Source organism: Bufo gargarizans, chromosome 8, assembly GCF_014858855.1.
Source record: "Bufo gargarizans isolate SCDJY-AF-19 chromosome 8, ASM1485885v1, whole genome shotgun sequence".
Taxonomy (NCBI): Eukaryota; Metazoa; Chordata; class Amphibia; order Anura; family Bufonidae; genus Bufo; species Bufo gargarizans.
In genome coordinates this window covers 71,513,403-71,537,229 of record NC_058087.1, presented here as the reverse complement: position 1 = coordinate 71,537,229, position 23,827 = coordinate 71,513,403, and positions in this window count along the sequence as shown.

Genomic DNA, 23,827 nt, shown 5'->3' with positions numbered 1-23,827 from the left:
GCCCTTAAACGACACTGCACTACAAACAGGAATGCTACTGTAAAAGAAATCACAGAATGGGCTCAGGAATAGTTCCAGAAACCATTGTCAGTGAACACAATCCACCGTGCCATCCGGCGTTGCCAGCTGAAACTCTACAGTGCAAAGAAGAAGCCATTTCTAAGCAAGATCCACAAGCTCAGGCATTTTCACTGGGCCAGGGATCATTTAAAATGGAGTGTGGCAAAATGGAAGACTGTTCTATGGTCAGACGAGTCACGATTCGAAGATCTTTTTGGAAATCTGGGACGCCATGTCATCTGGACCAAAGAGGACAAGGACAACCCAAGTTGTTATCAATGCTCAGTTCAGAAGCCTGCATCTCTGATGGTATGGGGTTGCATGAGTGCGTGTGGCATGGGCAGCTTGCATGTCTGGAAAGGCACCATCATTGCAGAAAAATATATTCAGGTTCTAGAACAACATATGCTCCCATCCAGACGTCATCTCTTGCAGGGATGACCCTGCATTTTTCAACAAAATAATGCCAGACCACATTCTGCATCAATCACAACATCATGGCTGCATAGGAGAAGGATCCGGGTACTGAAATGGCCAGTCTGCAGTCCAGATCTTTCAACTATAGAGAACATTTGGCGCATCATAAAGAGGAAGGTGCAACAAAGAAGGCCCAAGACGATTGAACAGTTAGAGGCCTGTATTAGACAAGAATGGGAGAGCATTCCTATTTCTAAACTTGAGAAACTGGTCTCCTCGATCCCCAGACGTCTGAGTGTTGTAAGAAGAAGGAGAGATGCCACACAGTGGTGAAAATGGCCTTGTCCCAACTTTTTGGGGATTTGTTGACACCATGAAATTCTGATTCAACATATTTTTCCCTTAAAATTGTACATTTTCTCAGTTTAAACTTTTGTTCCGTGATTTATGTTCTATTCTGAATAAAATATTAGAAGTTGGCACCTCCACATCATTAATATTACAGAAATGTCAGCTATCCAATTTAAAATGTAACTTTTACTAGATAATATTTAAGAGAAGTTCAATTCCAAGTATTTCATGATATTATATCTAATGCCAGACTGAAGGTAGAATCAAGACCCACTGTAAACATCAAGGCAGTAGGTCACTTTGTATTGAAGGTAAGAGCTATAGCACTTACAGTTAGATGATCGCCAGCCAATATCATCGTCAGCATATAGCCACCATCCTTCGGCTATGGGAATCTAATCAACAAAGTCCCCTGATGAACCAAGGATTTTGGGGAAACGCGTCGGGACAATACGTTTTATACCACCCAGGACTATTATCTCTGTCCTTCAAACAGAGGGAGAACCAAATAGCCCACCGTGAGGTAACATCTTAGGGTCACGTGAGGGTAATGAAAGGGTTTAGCCACCAAGAGGTGGGGTTGCCCCTTTCGGGGCGGGTGCTCTGCCTGTAGGCAGGGGTAGACACCGTAGGGCATCAATAGGGATAATAATTCCTCCTGACCTCACCAGTTATTTATCCAGCTATACATGAGAATCATCTAACTGTGAGTGCTATATCTCTTACCTTCAATACAAAGTGACCTACTGTCTTGATGTTTACAGTGGGTCTTGATTCTACCTTCAGTCTGGCATTTGATATAATATCATGAAATACTTGGAATTGAACTTCTCTTAAATAGTATCTAGTAAAAGTTACATTTTAAATTGGATAGCTGACATTTCTGTGACATTTTTGATGATAGCTTTTCACACTACTATATGACACTCTGTGATTGTGACCTCCACATCATTGCATTCAGTTTTTATTCACGATTTGTATAGTGTCCCAACTTTTTGGGAATCCGGTTTGTACTTAAAAAAAAAAAAAAAAACTTTGGTAAAAATTTTTTTTTTTTGCATCACCATATTTTCACAACCATAACTTTTTTAGATTATGGTCTACAGAGCTGTATGAGGGCTTGTTTTTGGGTAACAAACTGCAGTTTTTACTGGTACCATTTTTGTAGTATGTAAGACTTTTGATTTGATAACAAAATGGCAAATCAAGTGTTTTTTTCCGTTATGGCGTTCAACACACAGGAATAAAAAAAAAAACATTTTAATAGTTCAGACATTTTCAGATGCGGCGATACCCAATATGTTTATTTTTTTCATTGCTTATTTTCAGATGCAAAATTGGAAAAGGGGGGTGATTTAAACTTTTAATATATTGGTGTTTTTAATATTTTTTTTTTACTTAAAAAAAATAATTTAACATAGTAACATAGTAACATAGTACATAAGGCCGAAAAAAGACATTTGTCCATCCAGTTCGGCCTGTTATCCTGCAAGTTGATCCAGAGGAAGGCAAAAAAAAAACAACCCTGTGAGGTAGAAGCCAATTTTCTCCACTTTAGGGGAAAATAAAATTCCTTCCCGACTCCAATCAGGCAATCAGAATAACTCCCTGGATCAACGACCCCTCTCTAGTAGCTATAGCCTGTAATATTATTAAGCTCCAGAAATACGCCCAGGCCCCTCTTGAATTCCTTTATTGTACTCACCATCACCACCTCCTCAGGCAGAGAGTTCCATAGTCTCACTGCTCTTACCGTAAATAATCCTTTTCTATGTTTGTGTACAAACCTTCTTTCCTCCAGACGCAGAGGCTGTCCCCTCGTCACAGTCACAGTCCTGGGGATAAATAGCTGATGGGAGAGATCTCTGTACTGACCCCTGATATATTTATACATATTAATTAGATCTCCCCTCAGTCGTCTTTTTTCTAAACTGAATAACCCTAATTTTGATAATCTTTCAGGGTACTGTAGTTGCCCCATTCCAGTTATTACTTTAGATGCCCTCCTCTGGACCTTCTCCAGCTCTGCTATGTCTACCTTGTTTACAGGAGCCCAGAACTGTACACAGTACTCCTTGTGTGGTCTGACTAGTGATTTGTAAAGTGGTAGGACTATGTTCTTATCACGGGAATCTATGCCCCTTCTGATGCAACCCATATATATATATATATATATATATATATATTAGCCCCCTTAGGGGCCTAGTACATGGGATCTTTTGATTCCCTCTACTATTCACCCTAATAGAGAGATATACTAGGGCGAATAGGATTTTTACACTCTCAATTCTGAGCTCTGCCTGGAGAAAGCCATGACAGGCCTGGATTGCTTCAGAGCGTCTAGGCTGCCATGGCAACTGATCGGAGTCCTGTGATTTCACTGCTGGGGCTCTGATCGGAAGGTAGAGGGAGCCACATCCCTCTTCCTTCACTCACAGGTGCCGCTATCAGCATTGATCGCGGCACCTGAGGGGTTAAATGACACGGGTAGCGCGATTGCCGCTTCCTGTCAGTGCCGGCAGGTGCCGGCTATATGATATAGCCAGCACCCACCGTGTATGGCGCGAGCCTGCTGCAGAGGCCAGTTAAATACATATACAGACGCATAACGCCATATATATACGGCTCTATGGGTTAAGGGGTTAAACAATCAAATGGTCAAACAAATAGTTACAAAAAAGTTTTAAAATAAAAAGAGATTGAATGGGTGGGCAATAAAAGGTCAAAATATTCCCTTATCATATGCTCATTGTCAAATTTGTACCAATCCTCTAATAGTCTCTTTATCAGCTGACTTTAGTCTTAAAGGGAACCTGTCAGGATGAACATGGTGTCTGAGCTGCAGGCAGCATGTTATAGAGCAGGAGCAGCTGAGCCGATTGATATATAGTTTTGTGGGTAAAGTTTCTGTATGAAGTCTCATTCACATGTCAGTGTTTACATCAGTGATAATGAGCCAAAACCAGGATTTGAGCCATAGACATAAATTATAATAGAAAGATCTTCACCTGCTCTGTGTTTAGAGCCGCACCTGGTTTTAGCTCAAAATCACTGAAGGAAATCACTGCCCAAAACACTGACGTGTGACTGAGGCTTTACCTGTATTGTATTCATTTAAAATCCTGCTCATCCTGGGCTTTGAAGTCCAGGGGGCGGTCCTATCAGTGATTGACAGCTACAGTATCTCTGTTTACACAGTCATAGGCCCCATTCACACGTTCGCAATTTCTCTCCTCATTTTGCGGAACGGAATTGCGGACCCATTCATTTCTATGGGGCCGCACATAAGAGAATGAGAATGAGAGAGAGAGAATGAGAGAGAGAGGGAGAGAGAGAGAGAGAGAATGAGAATGAGAGAGAGAGAGAATGAGAATGAGAGAGAGAATGAGAATGAAAGAGAGAGAGAATGAGAATGAGAGAGAGAGAGAATGAGAATGAGAGAGAGAGAGAATGAGAATGAGAATGAGAGAGAGAGAGAATGAGAATGAGAGAGAGAGAGAATATTATGGAAAGGAACTAGTATGCCGAGTACATGTGTGCAGTATTGTAGGCCAGACAATGCACCTATGGGTTTCTGGGAAAGATATTCAAATTAGTTTTCCTAAACCTATCTGATGCCAGCAGATGTTGATCATGATAATTTACATATATTTTTCCCAGAAATCAAGAGGGGCGTTGTCTAACACACATTTGCGTACTAGGCTTAAGAGTGGTGCAAGTGCCATAGCTATTGCATGCCTACTGTTTCACACAGCAGACGTCTGATGCTAATGTCTGCTATTGGTGAAAATAGATAGTAATCATAGACATGTAACCCCTCAGATGGCGTGATCAAATGAGACCACGGAATCTGAAAGGCAAAAAAGCCAGAAAAGCGGGTTTCCCGGGCAGGAACACCTTCCCATTGCTGAGATTGGGGAAGGCATTCCATAGCAGTAATAGACCAGGGCCTGTACAAGGCTTCTAGGCTTATTACTGGTATATCCCAATGCAAGCCTGCAGATGGCAGCACTGCATTGGAATATACTCATCTTTGTGTACTATAATGGATAAAATTCCGTTACTTTATATAAAAGGCAATCTAATGATTGCATATTGAGGTCCACTTAGAGGCCTAAAATAAGTTTTAAAAGAATATAAATATTCCCACCTTTCCACAAAATTAAAATAGAAATAAACAACAATCAAAAACATAAATGTCATAAGCTTTGTTTGTCTAAAAACACCTGTACTATTAAAATATGTTTTTTTTTATCCCATACGGTGAATGGCATCATTGAAAAAAAAGCAATATGGCAGATTCCTTGTTTTTTCATTGCTTTACCTCCTCAAAAAATGTGAATAAAAAGTGATCGAAAAGTAATACACACTCCAAAATGGCATCAATAAAAACTACAGATTGTCTTGTAAAAAATGAGCCCTTACATAACTCCATAGACATAAGTAAAAATAAAAAAAAGTTATAGGGATCAGAACATAGCGATGAAAAGAAAAAAAAAAATTCCAAAGTTTTTTTTTGTATTAAAACACAAGAAGAACTACACAAATGGTATTGTCATAATTGTAATGACTCAAAGAATGAAGGGCATGGGTCAGTTTTACCACATAGTGAACCCCATAAAACCCCCCTATTAAAAAGTTGTTGAATTTTATTTTTTTTCAGCTTCCCACTATCATATGCAATATTAAAAATGTGGCATTATAAAGTACAACTTGTCTCTCCAAAACCAAGTCCTCATATGGCTCTGTGAATGGAAAAATAAAAAAGTTATGGCTCTTCGAAGGCAGGGAGTAAAAAAAGAAAATGCAAAAATGGAAAATCGCCCTGTGAGAAAGGGGATAAAAATAATATGTAAATTAATTAATTAATAAATACATTTCACTAACAATTTCCTACAGTATAAAGGATCATGTACACGACTGTACTTTCTTCTTCACACTGACCTATACTATTTAATGGGGCCATGCACAGCTGTTTTTTTTTTCCATGGATCTATTGTCTATCTCTTCGGTCTGTTTTGTGAATTAAAGGGGTTCTCTGAGATTTTTTTTTATTGATGGCCTATCCTCAGGATAGGTCATCAATATCAGATCAGCAGGGGTCCAACTCTGGCACCTCTGCCGATCAGCTGTTTGAAGAGGCCACAGTGTTTCGGTGAACGCTACAGTCTCTTCATATGCACACCCATTATCCAATGGACGACAATGTGCTTGGTATGCTTAGTGGATAGAGGCATTCAGTAAATTTGTGGTTCAGCTAATTGAATTTGTATTATCAAAGCCAGCACTTTAGGAGCGCCTATGTTCTATACAGGCTTGGACTGGCCCACAGGAGTATAGGTGAATTCCCCTTTGGGCTCTTAGTCTCCCACCCCCTGCACAAGTGACACATAACACAGTAGACTTACTGAACTAAATACATATATTCAATGTACAGCACCTCAACCAGCCTATGTACATATAAAATACTTGATATGTTATTAAAGAAACTCCCCAGTTTATTATAATAGACACGATCAGAGCTGAGATGACTTCTAGGTATAGAGGAAAGCTGCCAGTGTCCTCTTTTCCCCAGGACCTACCTTCTCAAAGTTGCTGCAGGTACCCCCATATTCAATCATCTGGTAGCGTCTTCTGCTGTGTGAGCAGGTAATATTTGAATGTATCTGTATGGTGGGCCCTAGGCACCCCAGTCCGACACTGGTTTTATATGTTCTCATTCCTTCTTATTGTATTGCTCTTTATCTCTTTTTTGTATATTCAACATATGCAGATCATAGTTTTGGCTCAAATTACTGACTTTATATGAATGATGGCTCTTTAAAAGTGGACACTTTGAGAAATGTCCCAGTTCCGTTTTTATTTTCTGGGGGAAAGAGGGTATCGTCAGTAATTTTATTATTTTGTCCCATGGCTGTAACAATTAAAATTCTCCTTAAGGTCCCATTGGAATAAATGGACTCTTGCAGTTAGCACTTATAAATGAAGGATTATGGCACTCACATCCATAATTTTCAGGCGGAGATGTGTTCTAAAGGTTGCTTCAAAAGGCTCACTAGTCTATTAAAGATAATTAAAAGCAAAATATTATTACCTCAAGAAGATGTTTGTCTCTCAATGAGTCACTGTGGGGTCTTTTGGCACAAATTTGCTTACAGTAAATAGATCATACCTTGCAGAATCCATGATGCCCCGGAGATCCCAACAGTTTGCACAACTGCTCCCTTAATAGCCATAATAGCTCATACTTAAATTCTGGTCTCGTTCATCAGATTCTAAGGGCACCAAGGACAGAAAACTTCAAAGTTATGATTAATATCAAAATTCTTCTCTATCTGCTCTATCTCTCCCCACAATTCTTTATGAATACCGTCCCATTCTTTGCATGGACAGTTGCTTATGTAATCTCATATTTAAAATAATTAGAGGTGGGACAAATCCAATTTTTTTTTAATCTGAATCGGTTATCGAATATATAGAGTCTTTTGAATCTCGAATCCTACAAATCCTGTACATAAGAATTGTGTGAAAGGTGTAAGAAACAAAGTCAGACCGCGTCAGTTTGTCTGAACCTCCGCCTCCACCCCCGTCACGGTTGCACCCTCTATGACCGCGATCGTCACGCCCCTGCTCCTATCTCTACAGAAATACAGGGTAATACAGCACACATACCTCTTACATCCAGTGACGTCTCCTTTGATGTAGATGTTCTCTTTCCTCATCTTCTCCTTTCAGACCCTCAGACCGGACCACCATTTTTAGCCATTTTTCGTCTCTGCAGTTTGACAAAAAAAATCTTAGTTTACTACTTTTCCATCATCCTAGCATCTCCTGGACAAATCAATGATAATACTAGTACCACACAGAGCCCCCCATATAAAATACACCTTCTTTGTGGCCTCAGTAGATGCCCCCATAGTGCCCCCCAATAATGTGCCAATAATAAGTGGCCCCACAGTGCCACCCAATAATGTGCCAGTAAAAAGGGACCCCCATAGTGCCCCCCAATAATGTGCCAGTAAGTGTCCCCATAGATGCCCCCCCAATCATGTGCCAGTATCAAGTGCCTATCTCCTCCCCCCATATGCCAGTATCAAGTGCAGAGTGCCTTTCTCCCCCCCATGTGCCAGTATGATAGTGCCTCCCCCCCAATGTGCCAGTAACATAAAAAAAACAAAAAAAAAACACTTTTACTTACCTCCGCTGCGATGCAGGCCTCTTCCGGCCTGTGTCCCACGCTGTACGGCCTGCACCGGCCTCTTAACAGCATTAAGAGGATAACTGGATGCATCTTAGACTCCTATTATGTAAGACATACAATAGACAACCACACAAAGGCTATATACCAAAAGCCAGGTATGTGCAAGCCATAAATCTATCCATGAGACCGATAACAGCCAGCATACCTTACAATGGCAGCCTTGTGCACTATGAGATATTCCAAATCAGCTCTCATCTGACTGAGAACCAGTAAACCTCAAAGTTTTGCATCTGTTGGATCAATATCATTAGGGCGACAAAAAGTTTTCTGATTGTCCTAACATAATATTGAATAACCTTTCTATACAGTTTTCATGTAAAAACTCATTATGCCCTGCATAAACATGGGCATATGGGAAATACATGCAAATGAGCAGAATCTGCCTTGTTTTTCAGCTGTCATAAGACTATGAAAACCAATAAATAGCGCTATAGAGTTATGAACAGCACCATCTATTGGTTTCATAGTCTTCTGACAAGAATATTAGACTATGAGTCTTATGACAAGCTTATTAGTGTAGCCTTTTGCATGGAAAATTCGCAATAAAAATTTGTGATTAGAATATTTGTGATCTACACTGAGTTATTACCCAGCTTTCCCAGTGTCAGATATCATTACTGAGTTATTACCCAGCTTTTCCAGTGTCAGATATCTTCACTGAGTTATAATCCAACTTTCCCAGTGTCAGATTTTATAACTGAGTTATTACCCAGGTTTCCCAGTGTCAGATTTTATCACTGAGTTATTACCCAGCTTCCCAGTGTCAGATATCATCCTAGTGTAGATCGCAAATATTCTAATCGTAAATTTTTATTGCGAATTTTCCATGCAAAAGGCTACACTAATAAGCTTGTCATAAGACTCATAGTCTAATATTCTTGCCAGAAGACAAGTGTTTTAAAGTTATAACCACATAAAATGACACATGTCAAATTTGCAAAAAAATGGTCCTTAAGGGTCCTTAAGGGTCCTTAAGGGGTTAAACCCATTTTTTTCTCTGCTGTGTACATGGTTAAGGGGAGTGGTTTGTGCTTCCAGGTTCTATTAATTGCACTGCTGAACTCTTCCAGAGCTCGCTCTACCTGGGATTGCTGTCTTAAAGTGGGCTTGTGAATAAGTGGAGTTGAAAGAACCAGAGTTTAAGCCAAGTAGCAAGAAACTAACGTTTAGTAGATTTTCCTTGTGTATTGTTGACTTGATTCTAGCTAGTCCTCCAACTACAGCAGACAGAGTATAATTCTAACTCATATTTACTGTTTTCCTTCTTTACTGTTCATCCCCATTTAAAAATGTGCTCCATGGACAATGCTACTAAGTGTGTGTTTTGTGCAATGTATGCATGCCTTGGAGAGCCATTCGAGGGTGAATACATTTGCACTAGATTCAATCATGTTGCATATTTAGAAGCCCAGATTTTGGATCTATATAAGCAGCTTGAAGCACTTAGGGGCATTGCAAACCTGGAGAGAGGCTTAGACCTCACTGTGCAGGCACTGACTGGGGTCAGTGAAATGGAGGTGGGAGGAAGAGGGCAGGATCAGGGCTATCAGGTCAGCAGTTGGGTTAATGTACGAAGAAGGGGTAGAGTGAAAAGTGCCAGGGAGGCTGGACTGCCCTAGTAAATATGCCTGTTTGGCTGATATTAGGGATAAAAGCCCAGGGCCAGCAACACTGCAGAAGGACATTTATCCTAGCAACCAGGAGGATGTCCCCTGCAGGAAGGATGGGAAAAGGAGTGCAACAAAGGTTAGACAGATGCTGGTGGTAGGGAACTCTATTATTAGGAGGACAGACGGGGTCATCTGTCGCCGAGACCGTGAATGCCAAACAGTGTGTTGTCTTCCGGGTGCTCTGGTTCAGCATATTGCGGATCAGATTGACAGATTGCTGGGTGGGGCTGGGGAAGACCCAGTGGTCATGGTACACATTGGAACCAATGACAAAGTCAGGGGGATATGGAAGGTCCTTAAAAATGATTTTAGGGAACTAGGAAAGAAGCTCAAGTCCAGGACCTCCAAGGTAGTGTTTTCAGAAATACTACCAGTGCCGCGAGCGTCACCAGAGAGGCGACGGGAGCTTAGGGAGATAAATAAGTGGCTCAGAAGCTGGTGCAGGAAGGAAGGGTTAGAGTTCATGGAGAACTTGGGCGACTTCTCTGTCGGTTACAGGCTCTACAGTAAGGATGGGCTGCTCCTTAATGGGGAGGGTGCAACTGCCCTGGGGGAAAAAATGGTTAGACAGCTGGAGGAGTTTTTAAACTAGGATCTGGGGTAGTGATGTTCGGTTCATGAACGAATTGTTCTTTTGAATCGATTCAGTTCACTGAACCGGAGGAGTCGATTCCTCTGACTGAGCTGATCCGTGTCAAACAGCCCAGTCAGATAGCAGAGCAGAGACGCTGGCAGCAGGGAAGGAGGAGTGTAATCTGATCCTAGAGTGTAAGCCAGGCTTCTGCCAGCCCCGCCCCTTCCCGCCCACCCCGGCCTGCAACCAATCAGAGCTGAGGCAAGCAGCACTGAGTCACACAGTACTCAGGAAAGTAGGGAGAAGACTGGGCAGAACTGTACACTGATAAAAAAATAGAGCTGCTGGTAACAAGAACCTGTTACATACAAACATCAACCAAGGTAATCCAACAATCTCAGATATTGACTTAATACAGGTAAATGTATTTTCATAAATGCCAGAAGTCGAGCTAGCAAAATGGGGGACCTGGAGGCTATAGTACTAGAAGAACACATAGATATAGTTGGTGTGGCTGAGACATGGGTTTTACACTATTTAGGAAAGACAGGGTCAATAGAAAAGGTAGTGGTGTGTGCCTGTATGTGAGCAGTGATCTGAAGACAAGTGTGAAACAGGCAATTTTGAGTTCCGGATGGGGAGGATGTGGAAACCTTATGGGTGAAAGTTCAAAGAGATATAAAGACTGCAAAAATAATACTTGGTGTAATCTATAGACCCCCTAACATCACAGAGGAGATAGAGCGGGCTGCACAGGCTGGTACAGTGGTCATAATGGGAGATTTTAACTTCCCAGACATTGACTGGGGTCATGGTTCTGCCTCAACCGCATGGTTCTGCCTCAACTTGCTGCAGGACAACTTTATGGGCCAATTTCTAATGATGCAGAGCTTATTGGAAATGTTACTGTTCGAGAAACACTAGGTAATAGTGACCACAATATAATTATATCCCCCTAAACTATAAGAAGCAAACTCTGTCATGCAGAGCAAAGACATAGAATTTTCAAAAGGCTAATTTCCCTGGGTTGAGGGCAGCATTTCAGGGCATAGACTAGGAGCTGCTATTGTCACATAATAATACTGAGGATAAATGGGAGAGCTTTAAATCCACATTGAGTAATTGTACAAAAAATGTATCCCTTTAGGTAACAAGTATAAATGGTTGATATTAAACCCCCCATGGCTTACAGCTACTGTAAAAAGTGCAATAAAAGACAAAAAAAGGGCATTTAAAAAATGAAAATCTGAGGGGTCAGCTGTAACATTTAGATTACAAAGGCCTTAATAAAATCTGTAAAAAGGAGATAAAATTAGCAAAAATACAAAACGAACAGCAGGTGGCAAAAGAGAGCAAAACAAATCCCAATTTTTTTTTATATAGAAATGATTAAAAAAAACTTAGGGACACATGACGTACTGGTACGGCATGTTTCCCGAGTCCTTAAGGACCCATGACGTACCGGTACGTCATGGGTTTAAACCCGCGATTGCAGCGCGGCGGGGTTAATCGGAACAGGATGCGATTTCAGCGGGAATCCTGTCACAACGCCGGTGGGATCATGTGACCCCCCGTATCGGCGATCGCCGCAAACCGCAGGTCAATTCAGACCTGCGTTTTGCGGCTTTACCTGAGGTTGCGGCGGCTGTGCGGCAGTGCCAACCGGTCCCCATGCGGCTGTGGGGGGCACTCGATGGCATGGAAGGCAGCTGTATGAGTAATACACACAGTATTACTCATACAGCTAATGCATTCCAATACAGAAGTATTGGAATGCATTGTAAAGAAATATACCCCCAAAAGTTAAATTCCCAAAGTGGGACAAAAAATAAAGTGAAAAAATAAAGTTTACCCCTCAAAAATTTTTTTTTTAAATAAACAAAAATGTCATTTTCCCCAAATAAAGTAAAAAAAAATAGGGAAAAAATAGGGAAAAAAAGGATACATATTAGGAATCGCCGCATCCGTATCGACTGGCTCTATAAAAATATCACATGACCTAACCCCTCAGATGAACACCGTAAAAAAGTTTAAAATAAAAACTGTGCTAAATAAACTATTTTTTGTCACCTTACATCACAAAAAGTGTAATAGCAAGCGATCAAAAAGTCACACGCACCCCAAAATAGTGCCAATAAAACTGTCATCTCATCGCGCAAAAATCATACCCTACCCAAGGTAATCGCCCAAAAACTGAAAAAATTATGGCTCTCAGACTATGGAAACACTAAAACATGATTTTTTTTGCTTCAAAAATGAAATCATTGTGTAAAACTTACCTAATATGTATACTTTTTTTTTATTTATGTATCACCGCATCTGTGACGACCTGGTCTATAAAAATATCACATGATCTAACCTGTCAGATGAATGTTGTAAATAAAAAATAAAAACTGTGCCAAAACAGCTATTTCTTGTTATCTTGCCTCACAAAAAGTTATTAATGATATCGAGGACGTCATTAATAGTACCATTTCTTTTTTTGCAGATGACACCAAGCTATGTAGTACTATAAAGTCTATGGAAGATGTCCATAAACTACAAGCTGACTTGAACAGTGATTGGGCATCAACTTGGCAAATGAAGTTCAATGTGGATAAATGTAAAGTTATGCATTTTGGTAGTAATAATCTCTGTGTTTCATATGTCCTTGTAGATAGTAGATCAAATAAAAGCATACAATGTAAATCAGCTGCTTCTAAGGCCACCAGGATATTGTCATGCATTAAACGAGTCATGGACTCGCGGGGCAGGGATGTAATATTTTCACTTTACAAAACGTTGGTGCGGCTCATCTGGAATATGCAGTTCAGTTCTGGGCACCAGTCAATAGAAAGGATGCTCTGCAGCTGGAAAAAGTACAGAGGAGAGCGACTAAACTAATAAGAGGCATGGAGGGTTTTAGTTATGAAGAAAGATTAAAATAATTTAATTTATTTTGTATTGAGAAGAGATGTCTAAGGGGGAACCTGATTAAACTATATAAATATATAAATGGGCCATACAAAAAATACGGTGAAAAACTGTTCCATGTCAAAATGCCCTCAAAAGACAAGGCGGCACTGCCTCAGAAAACGTGTAGAAATCTACGAGTCTCACTTCCTTCTGGGATTCGCGTCCCCATTCAACTTGATGGACTTATATCTTTTTTCAACTGTATCAACTATGTAACAAAGACCAATGTTCCACCATACAATAAAAATATAGTGATAGGTATTAGTGTTACACAAAAATCTGTAAACTGTGTAAATGAATGCAGTACAGTAAAATCCAATGATTTACAGCTGATGCACATGTTTTCTGATTGGAGTCATTTGCTTTTCCTGTCAGGACCACCATTATGACTTATTCCTCCCGTATCTGAAATTTAGCAAAAGAGACAACTTTGGCCCTTCACTTTTCCAGCACCCACCCTAACTTTCCCCTATACAAACTCTCCAACCTGATGACACCCTCAATTCTGTTCCTATTACTGCCTCATCTGCTTCTTTTACTGTACCTACTCTCTGATGCGATTGATTCAAATACTGTACTTTATGTGTAACACTATAACTTTAATTAATCCCCCCCCTAAAAATGTTAGCACATAGACAGATAGCGCCCCAAATATAATAGTCCCATATACACAGTGCCCCACAAAATGCTTAAGGCTGCCAATATTATTATTGCAATGGTAGGTGTATTTCCAAAATAAGGGGTGCAGGATTACAATATGGTGGGCCAGATTGTCTATCTTACTGATTCCATGCAGATTCTGGACCTTCTATTTCTTTCCCTTTTCCTGGAGTACTGTGAAGTAGAGATGGTTTACTCTCTGTGGACCTCTCATAGATGGTGGTTCTGTGGAGCTCAGGCCTAGTACGCTGAGGTGTGACCACGTGTAGCTCCCTCTCATTTCCTCAGGTAGAGACAGACTGAGCTAGGGGAGGGCCTAAGTCCATCACCTAATTTCCTACAAGGGCAGGGTCAGGATTATTAACCTTCACTAATTCATACAAAACAATTCTTGTGCATCATAATACACTAAAAAATTACATAACATTATGCAACAAAAAACTATGGACACTCAAACTTTTCAAAAGTGGCAAGCACACACGATAAAGGCTCCATTCACACGTCCGCAATTTCGTTCCGCAATGGACCCATTCATTTCTATGGAGCCGCACGATCTGCTGCATGGATACGGAATTGCGGACCCGCAAAAAAATAGTACTTGTCCTATTCTTGTCCGCAATTGCGTACAAGAATAGGCATATTCTATTAGTGCCGGAGATGTGCGGTCCGCAAAATGCGGAACGCACTTTGCCGGTGTCCGTGTTTTGCAGATCTGTGGATCCGCAAAATACGCTACGGACCTGTGAATGGACTCTAAATGGGCTGTGATTGGATTCATGACCAGCCTTATTTCTCTTCATTATGTGCTGTCATGTTGATGACTTTGTTTATGTACTGAATTCATCACTGTGTTCGACTCCCCATCTTCATTGTGATTCTGGATTGCACTTATCTCACGTATCCTACATGGAGGGGATGTGATAATGCATCATCACCATCTTATTTTTGTGAATCATGGACTGCTTGTACTTTCTATATGGACCTAGCAAGCTAGCTACAAGGGTTACTAATCCTACAAATATCTGGGGAAGGGGGGATGAGTTACAAAACTGTTTTACTTTGCTGGGGGCTTTACTAAATAACTATCCTGCAGCCTGTTTGGAGACAGAACTTGGAACATGGTGGTGGTGTGGGGACCACATGGGCTTTTTCACATCTTGCTGAGCTGAGAAGATAAGATGCTGAGCTGATAAGGAGGTGTGGTTGGGGCAGGAAAGTATTTACACCCTTACCCAGAAGAGGCAATATTAGCGGTGCATTTAGAGTGGGGGCATCTGGAGTTGGGGCATTTATGGGGGTGCATCTAAAGTAGAGGGATAAGGGTTGCCTGAGGCAGGGTAATAGTGGTGATCCTGGAGCAGAGGTATTAGGGGGGCAACTGGAGAAGAGGCAATATTAGGGGTGCATTTAGAGTGGGGGCATTGGGGGGCATCTGGAGCTGTGGCACAAATGGGGTGCACCTAAAGCAGAGGCATTGGGGGGACCTAGGACAGAGTCCCCCCAATGCCTCTCTTAACTCTGCAGAGAGCGGCGCACATACACAGATCTGAGTCTACTATAAACAAATCCCCTATTTCCCCCTTACAGTCTCCTACAGCTCACTACTGTCACACACCTGAGAAATCAGCCCAGCACCGCAGAGGAGTTTTCTGACAGCAGGAAGGGCAGGAGGATGGCAAGACATGTTCTTTTTTTCACTTCTAGCAGCCCGAGAAGCTTAGAAGATACTGCGTGGCCTCCTGTACAATTTACACCAGTAGGAGGCTGCATCACTGTGTGATACTGCCACCTATTGGCTACAATAATTATCTCTCCTGAGAATCCCCCGCCTCCCCGGTGGGCCAGTCCGAGCGTGCGTACATCGTATGGTGCATGGCAAAACTGGAAAATGACTTTTTGGTATCCTGTCTCAAAAAACCCTTGGCCTACTTCCGTTTCATTGATGACATCCTAATAATCTGGACCGACTCTGAACATGAACTGATAAAATTTCATGAACAATTCAACAAATTCCATCCCACCATAAACCTGACCCTCAACTATTCCCACACAGAAGTCAGCTTTCTGGACACCACCATAAAACTTCAAGACAGCTCAATACAGACATCCCTGTATCGGAAACCTATTGATCGGCCTACATACCTCAAATGGGACAGCTTCCACCCCAAACATATTAAAAGGTCCATCATCTATAGTCAAGCCGTCAGATATAACCGAATCTGCTCCAGCCCATTAGACAGGGATGAGCATTTACAATATCTGAAAAGGACATTTTTACACCAGGGCTACCATCCTGCTTCAATTGAAGATCAGATCACAAGAGCCACCAAGATCCCCAGAAGTCAACTTCTCCAATACAATGAAAAGAAACAGAACCAGCGCATACCTCTGGTTGTGACCTACAACCCACAACTAGAGGTACTGAGGAAAACTGCCCAAAAATTACATCATGTCCTACGTAAGGATGAACGACTAAAAACAATCTTCCCAGACCCCCCCTTACTAGCTTACCGACAACCTCCAAATCTAAGGAACATTTTGATCAGATCAAGTTCAAGGCCAGGTACCACAGAAAAAGGAACCCATCCCTGTAATATAAGAAGATGCAAAACCTGTTCCCATATAATGACAACAGATAAGATCCGGATCCCCAACACACAGCAGGAATATAGGATCCCTGGGACCAGTGGCGACTCTAGGAACAATATATAGGGGGGGCACAAAGATACCACAGTCAAAAATGGGGGGGCAAAAACAAAATAAGTATATAGAAATAAGATTACAAAATACTAGAGAGTTGCGGTATGCAGGGATACATTTATAATAAAACAATTTACTTACAAAAGAAGCTATTCAGTCGTCTGCTGTGCCGTCCTCTGCTTGCTTCCGCGGATTCTTTCCCCTTCTTTCTGTCTCTCGTCAGTGCACAGGCGCACTGTTATGGTGGATCTGTGGAAGACACACTGTTATGGGGGCATCTGTGGATGACACATTATGCCTCTCATTAGCCCTCATTATGCCTCTCATTAGCCCCCATATCAGCCCTTATGCCTCATTAGCCCCCATTATTCTTCATATTAGCCCCATTATGCCTCATTAGCCCACATTATGCCTCATTAGCCCACATTATGCCTCTAATTAGCCCCCATTATGCCTCTTATTAGCCCCCATATGCCTCCTATTAGCCCCCATATGCCTCCTATTAGCCCCCAATTAGCCCCCATATGCCTCCAATTAACCCCATATGCCTCCAATTAGCCCCATAGACCCCATATGCCTCCAATTAGCCCCCATATGGCTCCAATTAGCCCCCATATGCCTCCAATTAGCCCCCAATTAGCCCCCATATGCCTCCTATTAGCCCCCAATTAGCCCCTATATGCCTCCAATTAGCCCCTATATGCCTCCAATTAGCCCCCATATGCCTCCAATTAGCCCCCATATGCCTCATATTAGCCCCCATATGCCTCATATTAGCCCCCATATGCCTCCAATTAACCCCCATATGCCTCCAATTAGCCCCATAGACCCCATATGCCTCCAATTAGCCCCCATATGCCTCCAATTAGCCCCCAATTAGCCCCCATATGCCTCCTATTAGCCCCCAATTAGCCCCTATATGCCTCCAATTAGCCCCTATATGCCTCCAATTAGCCCCCATATGCCTCCAATTAGCCCCATAGACCCCATATGCCTCCAATTAGCCCCCATATGCCTCCAATTAGCCCCCATATGCCTCCTATTAGCCCCCATATGCCTCCTATTAGCCCCATATGCCTCCTTTTAGCCCCCAAATATGCCTCCTATTAGCCCCCAAATATGCCTCCAATTAGCCCCCAAATATGCCTCCAAATGCCCCCATATGCCTCCAATTAGCCCCCAAATATGCTTCCAATTAGCCCCCAAATATGCCTCCAATTAGCCCCATATGCGTCTAAATGCCCCCATATGCCTCCTATTAGCCCCATATGCCTCCTATTAGCCCCCATAATGCCCCCAGCAGCCACATTTTTTATAAAATAAAATAAAAAAACACTTACCTCTCCTGCTCCTGGACGGACGCCGCCTGCCATTTTCTCCCTCCTCAGTCGACTGTGCTCTAAACTGGCGCGCACAGCGTGAGGTCACAGAGCGACCTCACGCTGTGCGCAGCCCTGCACAGCCGACAGCCGAGGACCAGGAAGTGGTGAGTACAGAGCGTTCACCACTTCCTGGTTCTTCGGTACTAATGAGCGCTTCCATAATGGAAGCGCTCATTAGTATTCACTCAGGGGAATCAGCGGGGGGGCACCCGGGGGGGCAAGGAACAACATAGGGGGGGCAATTGCCCCCCCTCGCCCCCCTCTAGCGACGCCACTACCTGGGACATTCACATGTTCTACATCTAATGTTGTTTATCTGATTCTCTGCACTAAATGTCCTGCTAGAGGCCTCTACGTTGGAGAAACAGGACAGAGACTCAATGCAAGGATGAGGTCCCACCGCCACACAATTAAAGAGAAGAAGCTACACTTTCCCGTGGCTAAGCATTTCTGTAGCCCAGGACACAATGTAGAACATATGAAAGTTCTCATATTAAAAGGTAACTTCAAATCCCCAAAAGCTAGAAGAATTTGGGAATACAAATTTATAACACTATATATATTTACAATTGTCCCTGCGCTGTCGCTGTTAAGTTTTCTCTGTGTGCACTAAGGCAGACAGAGCCGCTGCTGAGTACCTGGTTGGATGACGGCTGCTCCGATCCAAAGTAGTGTAAACGGTAAAGGGAATGAACAAACTAATGTTCGGTACCAGCGCTGGAATTAAGTTTAGGTTAGTAATTTACCTTATGCCAGTGTGGAGTTTGATCAGTGGTTATCTGCCGACTGTCTGGTATGGCAACAGGATACGGTGACTTTTGCAGCGCTTCTTTAGAAGGTTTCTTCCTGCTCCACCTCACAGCGTGTACGCTGGAACCTTCTTGTGCAATGCTCTCTCTAGTGTGTCAGCTCCAGTGCCCAGTATTGTCTCCTCTATGCCTGCAGCTATGCCTGCTCTGTTTTTTTTTTTTTTTTCAAATGTCCATTCATTCCCCCCATGCCTCTGTTCTTATTGTGTATATATATTGCTGTTTCTTCATATATTCTTGTAGTACGCCTGATGAAGAGACTGGTGATGTCTCGAAAGCTCGCTATGTAAAATCATTACTTCTATTTTTGTTAGCCATTAAAAGGTATCAACCCTGCAATACTCTTATTTTGTTTCTCTTAATGAGAGCACTAAACCATCGTATAGTGGAAATGCTTGGTATTGCAGCTCAGCCCCATTGTCTATCTGAAACTAGGCCATGTGACCAATGTACACTGATGTCACCGGCCTAGGAAGAGGCTGTGGAAGAGTTTTAATAATGCTCCAGTCTGTAAATGGTGACATTTTTAAGGTGGATTTAGATGGGTAGATAATCGAGTAACTTGTGCCCATCAAAATGGTCACCTGGTCACCCAATGAACAAGCGAAACGCTAATTTATTAGGTGAAATGATTCTTTTTGGGCAGCAGTTTGTGCTGTCTAAACAGCAATCTGCTGCCCTGAAACAATGCAGATGTGTGAGATCGAGCAATCACAATAGCGAACACTTGTCCTCATACTGTGGAGGCGCTTGACCTTCACTGAATGAGCAGTCGACAGTCGGGAACAAGCGCTTCATTCCTGACAATCAGCTGCTCGTCTGCCTGTATAAATCCACCTAAAATCTCGCCAGTAGCATTTTCTGTATCTCTTTCCTTGCAACATGCCAATGCTCACTCCAGGGGCGTAGCTATAGGGGGTGCAGAGGTAGCAGTCGCTACCGGGCCCAGGAGCCTGAGGGGGCCCAAAGAACCTTGTGGTGCATAAGAAGACACTGGTATTTTAGAAAGGGCATGCAGTTCTCAACTTTGGATGGAGGGAAGAGGTTAGTTTAAGAATTTGGCATGAGGGGGGTTCCATTTCAATTTTTGCCTCCGGCACAACGAAGGCTATATACTTCCCTTCCCCTGGCCACAAAGCAATGAGGGAAGGGGGGCCCAAGCTGAATTCTTGCACCAGGGCCCATAAGCCTTTAGCTACGCCCCTGGCTCACTCCACAAAGTCCTTTCCAAGCTGTGATGTCTCCTTGCTTACAACTCACTGTGCACACTCTCACTCATCGCGGCATCACTTAGTTTCACTCCTCTTGCAATAGTGATAGCAATTCTATTTGGGCACCACCCCGATGCAAAAAATATGCAAAAATTAGCTGTTACCAAAGACATATTCCTATTAGTGTGCACATATAGAAGCAATATGATCACCCATCATCAGCCTTTACCAGACCCCCATCATACACACAAAGCTACCAGACTGACCTTGTTCACAAGTCCCATAAATCCCTTATGTACTATAGCTATAAAAAAAAAGTTACCCCAATGAAAACAAAATGCTTTGCATCTTCAGCTTTTCAAGGAGAACCAAACAACTTCCACTTTGCTTTTTATTATTTTTCATTTAAGTATTATTTTTTAATTGCAGTGTATTAAACATAAAATCTGGTACAATCTTTAAAAATAAATAGGACCTAACTATAAATGGGCCCTGTTGTGTTTTTATCTTTGACAAGCAAGTAATTGCTTCTCAAATTTATCAGTTTGTTTATGCAAAAGCCATTTGCCAAGCCTAGCTCAAAAAGCATCAATTTCATCATTATCATCTTATTAATTTAGCCTAGCTATAACACAGCTGATTATTTCTGAGTAATACGCTCTGCAACACATCATGTGTGGCAGAACCATCTGTACAGTACCTATTTAATAAATAAACCCTCGGCTAAATGTCTCTGTTTATTGAGAACTAATGTTTATAGAAAATATAATGGTTTCCCATAAATAACTCGGCTTCATCAACCTGCATATGAATCAGTGCACAGAATGCTGACATCATCACCTTTTCACTAGCAGAGGAAGTGATATTACCCCAAAGAGCCATTGAGTCAATATTAAGGCATTAAAACTGCAATGAAGGCATATTAATGCTTAAAACTTCAATGCTGGCAGTAGAATTGCCACAATGGACACATTTTATAACTCCTAGCATACTTAGACTTTATGGTTTATTTTTTTTATTTATTTTTTACGCCTAGCATTTAATGTTATTCCTCCTCTCTAAAAATATATCTAACAAAAAAAAAAAAGAAAATTGCTGATTGTCAGCGCTTGTTAAAAAAACAATAATCAAATTGCTGAGTCTAATTGCTCACTGTTCACACAAAGCAAACTTGCATTCAGCATAGACTGATAGTGTGTGTCTGCTTATACTACAATAACGAGGAAACATTCTTATAATATGTGGCACAGTAAATTATCCAATGTATATTATGTTTGTTTAAAGGGAATGTGACATCAGAAAATGACCTATAGTTTATTTCAAGTTTTCATGTTAAACATATTTTTTAAGAATTTCTGAAGTTATTTTTTATTTTCATCGTCATTATCATTATTTAAAAAAAATCCTAAAATCTTGCAGTTTTCACACTGGCCACTAAACCTAATAATGGGCTCCACTTCCTGGTCTGTAAAGATCGCTTTTAAGCAGTCATCTCATTATCATCAATGGCTGGTGTAAGATCCTCACCTGCTTTGCACTCCAGGGGAACCAAGAGGGGTCCTCGTGGAGTTGCGGGACAGGTTATGCGTGTCTCTGATGCACCAGCGCTGACCCCTTTGCGAGCCAGTGCGGAGATGCATTCGCGTGGACATCGGAGGGGAGGACCGTCGGAGTCCCGGGGACAGAGTGGCCAGGCGAGTGACAAGACGCCGCGGCCAGGGTTGTCTCCGGTGTCTCCTGCGACTTCCGTTTCCATATCTGGGTCCACGCGCTCGCATACTCGCGCTGAGTCAATCATGCGTCCGTGCGTACGCACGAGGGCAGGTTCGCAAAGGGATACACGGTCGCGAGTACGCGCTTCTTATGCACTTCGTCGACCAGTGGCGCATATTATACTGACTCACAAGAGCAAAGTGGATTAGGGAGCCAGCCATGGGTTAATCAACTTGTGATTGCCTTAGGCCTTGTACTCAGGTGCAGGGCAATTTGTTCACCTATGGTAGTGGACACTTGGCACCCTGGGATTGGTCAGCAGGCATTTAAAAGGAGGTCTCTCAGGGTGATCAGTGCCCACGGTTATTTTCCCTCAACCAGGTATAGGTCACAACTCCTAGTGACTGAAGACTGCCAGGAACTTTGTCCTTTACAGCGGACCCAAGATCTGGAGTGACTCGACTGCCAAGTGCACAGCATCATTCAGCACTGGTTGGGACTATTCCTGGAATCTCCTTGCCTGGTTTTTTTGTTATTATTCCTTGTTACCAGCAAGTGTCCTGGACGTTTGTTTCTGGTGAATAAACACCTTTTTGCTTTCATCACTGGTCTGTTTGTTGGTGCCTTGCATTACAGCTGGATGATTTTTTTAGTCTATTTTGTGTATGGCCAATGTAGCTGCTGTAAAGCATATATCTAAATGCTGGTAATAACAGCCCAGGCAACATGGCTGCCCACATAATGATCTTCAGAAAATAGAATAAAGAGAATAAAAATATATTTTAAATCAGGAAAAATAAACAAATTTGATACAGTATGTGTCTGGTTTTAACTGGCGGAAGTGCAGTGACCTGATGGTTCCCTGCTAAAGGGTTAATTTTCTAATTTAATATGGTTCACTGCTAAAGGGTTAATGTTCTAATGCACTATGGTTCACTGTAAAAGGGTTGATAAGACTTAGGTCTATACAAGCTGTGTATGGGAAAAATAGTTAAAGTTGCCATGCCCTCAGTTGCTAGGATTGGGATGGCCTCACCCTTCTGAACTAGAGGGTGTAGTGTAGAGAGTGTGCAGCTATCAGCTGGAGAGTGAGCTAGTCTTTGTAGCAGGTGTCTGAGATGGGAGCATCAAACAGGGATTATTACACTTGCCCTGAGAGCTAAGAGATACCAGTAAGGTAACAGGAAATCTGTGTCAACCTCTAAGAGAAATAAGTATCAGATTTTGCAGAAAGCTAAGGACCAAAGCTTTGTCCAGTGCATAGACAAAAAGCCAGTGAAATGTAATGCACGTTTATGACTATAGACTTTAGTGCACATGTTTTGGGTTTCCTCAGGTGCCCATCAGACTTCTGAGATGGATGGGCCATCTGTTATAGGACTGCACACCGCAGTTGGGTATATCAGAGATATTGATAGCGACTTTGCACCCCTTTTGCCAAATTGGATAGTTTGTTTGGATTAGATAGGAAGAAACTCAGAGAGGCATTTATTGTAAGGTCTAGATCCTCATATATAACCTTTGGAAATCTGTGTATATAACCTGGAGAGACTGAACTTAATTTTGCAAGCACCTCTTTGTGTCATAGGTCCAAAGCGCCTCAATAAAGTATGCAGTGACCCAGTGGATCACTGCCAAACGTTAAAGGGGTTGTGCCATATACAACTTTTCATTCTAAAGTATATTTTTTATCAATTACTCAAACTCCCATTTCTCCTTGGATAGTTTTATTTTTCCAAATTCACATCATTTGCATTCTTTCTTATTCTTAATGCTTGAAACCTACGTCCTGGTTTTTCATGTGTCTGCTGTCCCATCATGCTGTATCACATTGAGATGTGTCTTGACATCAATAGAATTACGCCCCTTGTTTTTATCAATAACGCTTTCTACATCTTACATTACAAGTCTCCAATGCAGGATGCAACTTACAGCAACTGAATATTAAAACAGGGTGCAATGGTAGATGAATAACCTTAGAATAAGGTTGTTTTGCTAAATGGTGATATTTTGGAAAAGTGATATAACAGTGATATCTGTTGCAATGTAAAAGCACTTATTCCT